Source organism: Phyllostomus hastatus, unplaced genomic scaffold (assembly GCF_019186645.2).
Source record: "Phyllostomus hastatus isolate PE091 unplaced genomic scaffold, TTU_PhHast_1.1 phas_contig_210, whole genome shotgun sequence".
Taxonomy (NCBI): Eukaryota; Metazoa; Chordata; class Mammalia; order Chiroptera; family Phyllostomidae; genus Phyllostomus; species Phyllostomus hastatus.
This window is the reverse complement of record NW_025333737.1, coordinates 15,127,371-15,135,364: the sequence shown is the minus strand read 5'-3', so window position 1 is coordinate 15,135,364 and position 7,994 is coordinate 15,127,371.

Here is a 7,994-nt window from a genome sequence, read left to right as displayed (position 1 = left end):
CCCTTTAGTTCATGTCCATGTGTCATAAGTTCTTTAGCTTCTACATTTCCCATACTATTCTTACCCTCCCCCTATTTTCTACGTACCATCTATACTACTTATTTTCTGTACCTTTTCCCCCTCTCTCCTCCTCCTACTTCCCTGTTGCTAACCCTCCATGTGATCTCCATTTCTGTGGTTCTGTTCCTATTCTAGTTGATTGCTTAGTTTATTTTTGTTTTTGTTTTAGGTGTGGTTGTTAATAATTGTGAGTTTGCTGTCATTTTACTGTACATGTTTTTTAAAATCTTTTTTTCTTAGATAAGTTCCTTTAACATTTCATAAAATAAGGGCTTGGTGATGATGAACTCCTTTAACTTGACCTTATCTGAGAAGTACTTTATCTGCCCTTCCATTCTAAATGAAAGCTTTGCTGGATAGAGCAATCTGGGATGTAGGTACTTGCCTTTCATGACTTGGAATACTTCTTTCTAGCTCCTTCTTGCCTGCAAGGTCTCTTTTGAGAAATCAGCTGACAGTCTGATGGGCACTCCTTTGTAAGTGACTGTCCCCTTATCTCTTGCTGCCTCTAGGATTCTCTCCTTCATTTTTACCTTGGCTAATATAATTATGATGTGCCTTGGTGTGTTTCTTCTTGGGTCCAACTTCTTTGGGGTTCTCTGAGCTTCCTGGACTTCCTGGAAGTCTATTTCCTTTGCCAGATTGGGGAAATTCTCCTTTATTATTTGTTCAAATAACTTTTCCTCTTGTTGCTCTTGCTTTTCCCCTTCTGGTATCCTTATAATTCAGATGTTGGAATGTTTAAAGATGTTCTGGATGTTCCTAAGCTTCTCCTCATTTTTTTGAATTCTTATTTCTCCATTCTTTTCTGTTTGGTTGTTTGTTTCTTCTTTCTGGTCCATTCTATTGATCTGAGTCTCAGTTTTCTTCCCATCAGTATTGGTTCCCTGTGCATTTTCCTTCATTTCTCTTATTGTAGCCTTCATTTTTTCATCTAATTTGTGACCAAATTCAACCAATTCTGTAAAAATCCTGATCATCAGTGCTTTGAACTGTGCATCTGATAGGCTGGCTACCTCTTGGTCGCTTAAAAGTATTGGGTCTGGGGCTTTGATTTGTACTTCTGTTTGAGCCTTTGTTTTAAATTTTGATCTGGTCGCGTCTGTTACATAGTGAGGGGTGGAGCCTTAGGTGTTCTCCAGGGCGGGGCACCCTAGTCACTGGGTTGTGACGTTATATGTGGGGACGGGGTCTGAGAGGAAACAATGGCGCTTGCTCCTCTCTCCATCGGATTTCAGTCCCTTCTGTCACTCCCCCCAAGCAAACTGGGCCTTTCTGCTGCTGATTCCCGTGTGGGTAGGCTTGTGCAGATTCTAGGACCCTGTGGGTCTCTCCAACGAACTGTCTTGTGCGACTGGTAGTCTCTCCCAGTGCCTCAACCCCCACAAGTGTTTTTATCAGTGCCCCGAGGCTTTGTTTCCCGGTGCTGGGACCCTGGGTTGCGTGGTCTGTCTTTCTGCCCAATTTTGCCTGGTTTATCTGCACGCGGATGTGGCCCAGACAGCCAGGCGCCTTGTGCTCAGTGCCTCGCCTCACAGTTGCTACCTCTCTGGGTCTGCCAGCCACCTGTGCTCTTACGATCGGGATGCCTTACACACCTGGGATGACTTACGCTCCCGGTGCCACTGCTTTTTGTGCTGCAAACCCTCTTCGCCCGGCTGCCTGACTCCGCCCCTCCTACCAGTCTGGATGAATGTGTATGTTTTAACTCCTTGGTTGTCCGACTTCCATACAGTTCAATTTTCTGTCAGATCTGGTTGTTATCTTGTTTCTAAATTGTTGCTGACCTTATTTTGGTTGTGCGAGGAGGCATAGTGTGTCTACCTATGCCTCCATCTTGGCCAGAAGTCTGAGGCCCTGGGAATTTAAATTCATTTATTCAGCAAGTTTTACACCCTTATTCCAACCCAGGCACCATGTTGGGCACTGGGATACAGCAGTCAGCAAGATGAACACGGCCCCTGCATTTGTGGTGCTTGTGGTCTGGGGTGAGAAGACCGACAGTGAACAAGTGGACCCTAACTGTGATCAATGCTATGGAGACATATGTGGCTCCTTCAGAGAGTGTTATCATGGAAGAGCATAAGTTGGTCTGGCACACTAGGTTTCCCTTAGGAAATGACACTGAGTTTGCTAAGGAGTGAGCCAGGCAAGAAGTGTGACAGGGAGTATCTTGGACAGAGAGGACAGCAGATGCAGAAGCATCAGGGTAGCAAGGGACTGGTATGGATGAGAAACAGGAAGGCCAGTCCCAGTGGAGCAGAGAGACAAGGCAGAACAGCACCAAATGGCTGGAGGTAGCTACGCAGGGGCAAACTCATGTGGTTGGGGACATGAAGCTCAGGGCTCGAAGAGCCGTAGTAAGACACTGGAAGGCTCTGTCTGGGGAGTAGATGATTACCATTGCATTTTTAAAAGATCCCTCCAGCCTTTGTATGGAGACTAGATTGGGGGTTGGGGTGAGTATGGGGTAAAAGTAGTAGTGGAAAGACCATTGGGAACATATTACAGTAATCCAGATGAGATAAGATGGTGATCGGACCTTGGGTAGGAAAAAATAGAGATGAGGAGCAGGAAGAGGTGGGAGAGGAGGGGGAGGGGGAGGAGGAGGAGGAAGAGGAAGAGGAGATCACAGCTACTATTTACTGAGCCTCTGGAGGTTATAAGCACTTACACATATTAACTCATTCAGATCTTCATGACCACGCTACGAGGCAGGCACTATATCTCTATTTTTGCAGATGAGAAAACTGAGGCACAAAGGGATTTAGTAACTTGCGTAAGTTTATAGAGCTACTAAGTGGAAGAGTTGGGATTTGAGCCCCAAGAGTCTCACTCCAGTGCCCACATTCTTACCCATGAGGGATTCAGGGATGCTCAGGAGAGGAAGTCATCAGGACTTGGTGATGACATGGGTGGGCTGGGAGAGAAACGTGTGGAGGAAGCTGCCCAGGTGACTGGCTCAGGCAGCAGCAGTTGGTGCCAACACTCCCTTCAGAATCGGAGGAGGAAGGAGGAACAGGTTGTGAGAAAGTAACTTGGAGTTGTGTGTCTGGGGCACAGCAAATGGAGATGTCAAGTAAGTAGGTGTAGGTGTCCGGAGCTGACTAGAGAGGTGAAGATTTGGGCTTTGCTGGCATTTTTGCGAACAACTGAAGTTGAAGGCATAATGGGTCTTGAAAAGAGGAGGACCCAGGACAAAACTCTGAGGAACACTAAAATTTAAGAACAGGGAGCCAAAGAGAAACCCTGCAAAGAGACCAGAGAGGTAGGAGGAGAACCAAGTGGGCGTATTTCATAGGTGCCGAGAAGAGTGCTTTTCAAGAAGGAGGTTATTAATAACATTGGGGAGAGCATTTAGTGCGGGGACCGGGCTGAAGGCAGGTTGCTGTGGGCTGTGTAAAGGAGAGGTAAGGAAGTAGAGACAGTACTTTCAAGAGTGTGGCTCTGATTGGTGAGGCCTAAATTTATGACAAAGTATTTAAGTTCCTGAAGTTATTAAATGGCTCTATTAATAATAAGTCTGCTAGACGGATGTTAACTGGACATGAGGGCAATCATTTTGCAATATATACAAATATTGAATCATTACATTGTACACCTGAAACTAATATGTTACATGTCAATTAATACCTCAATAAAACAAATGGGTCTGCTAGACTTCATCTATAAGGTCATCAAAGTTTCCACATGATTTCCACTTATTGTCCAGTGAAGGTCTTTCCTTTATTTCTACATGTATTTTGGAGCGGCTACCATGTGACAGGTGCTTTCTAGGCTCTGGGGAAACAGCAGGATAAGACAGAGAACATTGCTGCCCCAGATGTTTACATTCTGCCACTTTTGTACCTTCTCTGATTTTTCAGTAGTGGACACATTGGTGGAATAGGCTCACCCCTGACTCATGGTGACCCCATGTCTGGTCTTGTTGCTCTGAACTCTCTCTGGCCTCGACTTCTCACCCTGGGCCACAGGGATGATCGAGCTGGTCCCCCGGGGGGCTATTTTGTCTTGAGCGTGGAAAACCACTCTTTGAGGGTCAGAATCCAAAACTGGTAGTTCCCTAATCTATACACAGAACCTAAATCTCTGAGCATTTTAATAGTCAATGATGAGGTTACATTTTAAGAGACCACTTTTAACTTTTCACATGAATTTGTACCCGCCCAAAATGAAGCTCCTACCCTTTTCAGGAGACAGTGGTGTTAAAACAGGCAGAAAGGTGAACCTCTAATGCTACATTGGACGGAGAAGCCTGTCTGAATACTAATCAGGCAGAGAACATAAGATTCATAATGTAAATATGTTAACAGTCACGGAAGGAGCACAACCCAGAGTCCACCTGGATGATACCTTTTGGTTACAAAGTGAATGTAGAAAAGCTAGCTAATCTATCCTGCCTTAATGTGGTGTTATTTTAAGGAGGCTTCTAAGTCAAGAGCCATGAAATAACTGTTTAAATAGGTAGGAAATAACACTATTTGAATTACCTGCTAGGTTACCGCTGACTTCACAATCACTTACCAAATAAAGGTCTTTAAAAGTGCCTACAAAAGTCTCTTTTCCCTCCCGTAAACACTCTATTGCTGTACTCTACCATAAAAATGAGCATTTAGAAGTATCATGATGCCACATGTGATTTCTTGTTTAAATACATCAATACTTTGTGAGATTAAACAAATACTCCAGGCACCGGGAAACAGATCGTTAGAGCTAGATCAAGAAGGTGGTCGATTACCAGTATTCTGGCAAACATTCTCCACGTTTCGGAAGTGTCCCTTGAACTTCATACTGTACTGCAGGTTAAAAAAAACTGACTAGGATGAACAAGAAACAGAAATAACTGTATGGAAATAAATCCACATGAGATAATGCTTAATTCGTGGGCCTCAGTCTTGTGGGCCTACTCAAGCAGATGGCCATTTGAAGCCAAGTTGTTTTTTTTCTCTCAGCAAACGCAGACAGGTGGAAGGGGGGAGAATGATAATAAAATGTGGGCAAGGCACATATTTCTGAAATAGCTTTCTGTGTTCAACTTGTTTCTCACCTTTGACCTGCTTTTCAATTTTAGATCCGCTCATGGTCATGCCCACTTCTGTTTTAAGTCTCTGGTGATAATATGGTATTCTAGATTTGTGCTTTAGAGACCAACATGGGGAACCATTTTAAAGTGGGAGGGAAAAGAAGAGGCAGAGGGAGTAGGAGGCAAGTGGGAAAGCAAGAGCGAATGATCCTTCTCGGCCTCAAAATTCTACGTATCTGTGAAATTTCAATGAGGAATATTCTAAGAACTTGGTGACATGCACATTCCTCTGTAGTATAAATTTCCAGTGAGTTCAAACCAAATTTCCCTGACTAAGGAGAACAGAATCTGGTTGCAGCAATGTTTCTCAGTTTGCTAAAAAAATCACATCTAATCTGTATCCAATCTGTATCTATGCTTCCTGTTTTGTGACCACACTTGTCAGAGTCGACTTGAAGGGATTTATTTTGAATAATAAACAAGCAAGCTATTTACTGTTTTCCTACTATGTTCTCAGAGTAGAAATACTACTAGAGTGAACATGTTATTGGTTCAGCAATAAAGAAAAATGTAAATTTAAGCCCCTCTTTAGGCTGAGGTTTCCTTCGAAACAAAATCTAAATGGCTACATTAGTACCTGACAACCCAGTGTATAAAGTCCCCCTAAGATGTACAAACTGCCTGTTATAAAAACAGTCACCGGGATGTAAATACAGCATAGGGAATATAGTCAATAATATTTTAATAACTATGTATAGTATCAGATGGGTACTAGACTTATCAGGGTGATCATTTCATAAGTTATATAAATGTTTCATCACTGTGTTGTACATCTGAAACTACTATAATGGTGTATGTCAACTGTAATTGAAAAATAAAAAGAAATTATTTTTAAAAATTCCTTCTTTTCCTCAATTGGGTGCCTAGGAGGATTCAAGACTCCTTATTCATCCTTTTACACAATTAATTTGTAATGACACATATATCGCCAGATTTGTGTAAGTTTTAGCTTTAAAAACCGTACAGCGTTTAAAAATCTTATTAAAATGTCTTGAGCATATGCAACAAAGTTGAATGAATGATTTGGGCCTAATTTGCCTCCCACTCTGATGCTGAGAGAATACTGTGACTGAAAAGAAAGAGGAGGAATCCAGAGGGGTCGGGGGATGTGATCAGACCTTTCCAGTCAGTTTGGCTTAGGAAAGCCAGGACTGGGGGGTGGGGCGGGGGCTTTTTGGGTGTGGGTCGCCTTGGAGGTGACTCTTCCTTCTTCTGTGAAACTGACAGAGATGGGCGGGCGCACACTGACCATCAAGCCCAGAAGGGAAAGGCTCCGTGCAACAGGGAAACTTCACTGGGGGACGGTCATGTCACGGGCTTGACAAGCAATTTGGTGTTCTCAACAATAATATCAACAATTTTGCACTCAGAGGCCGAGGGCCGTGTGTGCCTCTCCTGGACCGCAGACCAGGGCAGTCTGCAGACAAGTTATGTAGATGCGGGCGGCTGACAGCATGTAAATAAATTATCACAGAGTTCCCCAAACCTGTCTTTCTGAGCCAGAAAAAACGGGCGCTGTGCCAGCAAGAGGGAGTGGCCAGACACCCAGGCTTCAGGCCTGATTTCCCTCCGCAATCATTTTAGTCCCCTTCTCCTTCCCCGCCCGCCCCCCTACCTCCGCAGAGGACGGGGCCGCTGGGGCGGGCAGGCCGGCCTGGCGGTTACCTTGTGGGTCAGTCCTTTCTCCCCAGAGAGGGGTTAAGGGGCCGAGGGGCGGGGCAGGCGGGCTGGTCCCCGGTGGAGGAGCCGCCCATCAATCGCAAGGGGGTGGTCCCTTTGGTCCTCTTCCTCCTCCTCTCCTGTATCCCTTCCCACTACTGGCCCCTCTTCCTTCTCCTCCTCCTCCCCGGCGGCTTTGCTTGGCAGCCGGCCTTTCCAGGGGCGGAGGCGGTGGGGGTGGCTCCCTGGCGTCCTCCCGTTTCCCTGGCAACCGGCCCTCTCCCTCCGCAGCTGGCTTGGGGGTAGGGTGGGGGCTGCAGCCCGAGAGCAGGGGTGTGGGTGCTCTCCGGTTGCCGTGGGAACGAGTGGGATGCTGTCGCGAAGGCAAAGCGCTGACGGCCGAGGGCGGAGACGAGATGCTGAGGGAGGGAGGGGTGGATTGGCTTTGTCTTGACGTCCAAACCCAAACCTGATACCGAGGCCTTCACTCCTACCCTGAATCAGTGCTGTGCTTGATAAAGACAGACTACAAAATGAGAGGGAAACATTTTTAACTGAGTAAGACAATGTTAAAGTCACTACATGGGTACAGGGAAAGGGAGTGCAGCCCTGGAATCTAAGCTGTGCAGGGGGTCTCTGAAAGGCCTGCTTCCACATAGAAAGGAAGACACAAATGCCCACTGCGAGGAGCCCAGTTACCTCGCAGTTATCACAAATATTGGCTGCCTTTTCCAGGGAAGGAGGTTCTTTCAGGGTTAGAGCTGGGCCCGCAGAGCCTCGCCCTCTCTCTGCCAGGTTTGTTTGTCTGTGATTTTCATAAGTGAAAATGATTCTTCCGTTTATTGTGCATATGGGGTGGGGCAAAAGTAGATTTAGAGTTGTGAGTACAGGAAATACAGTTTATTCTTGTATTATTATTAATTATTGTGTTACTTTCCATATGAACAACTGTAAACCTCATTTGCCACACACTGTATTTAAATACTCAATAACTTGCCAACTGATATCAAATTAGCGCATTTTTGATTGGATAGAGAATAGGAAAAAAGGAGAATAGAAATTCTTGGACCTTTCATCAGTGCCCAGAATCTCCTGGTATCTGTGGTTTGTGGGGTCTTCTCAGCAATCCCCTACACCCAGTTGGCAGCTGTGTCCTCGTCAGCACTGCACCCTTTTTCTTTTCTCATCACCA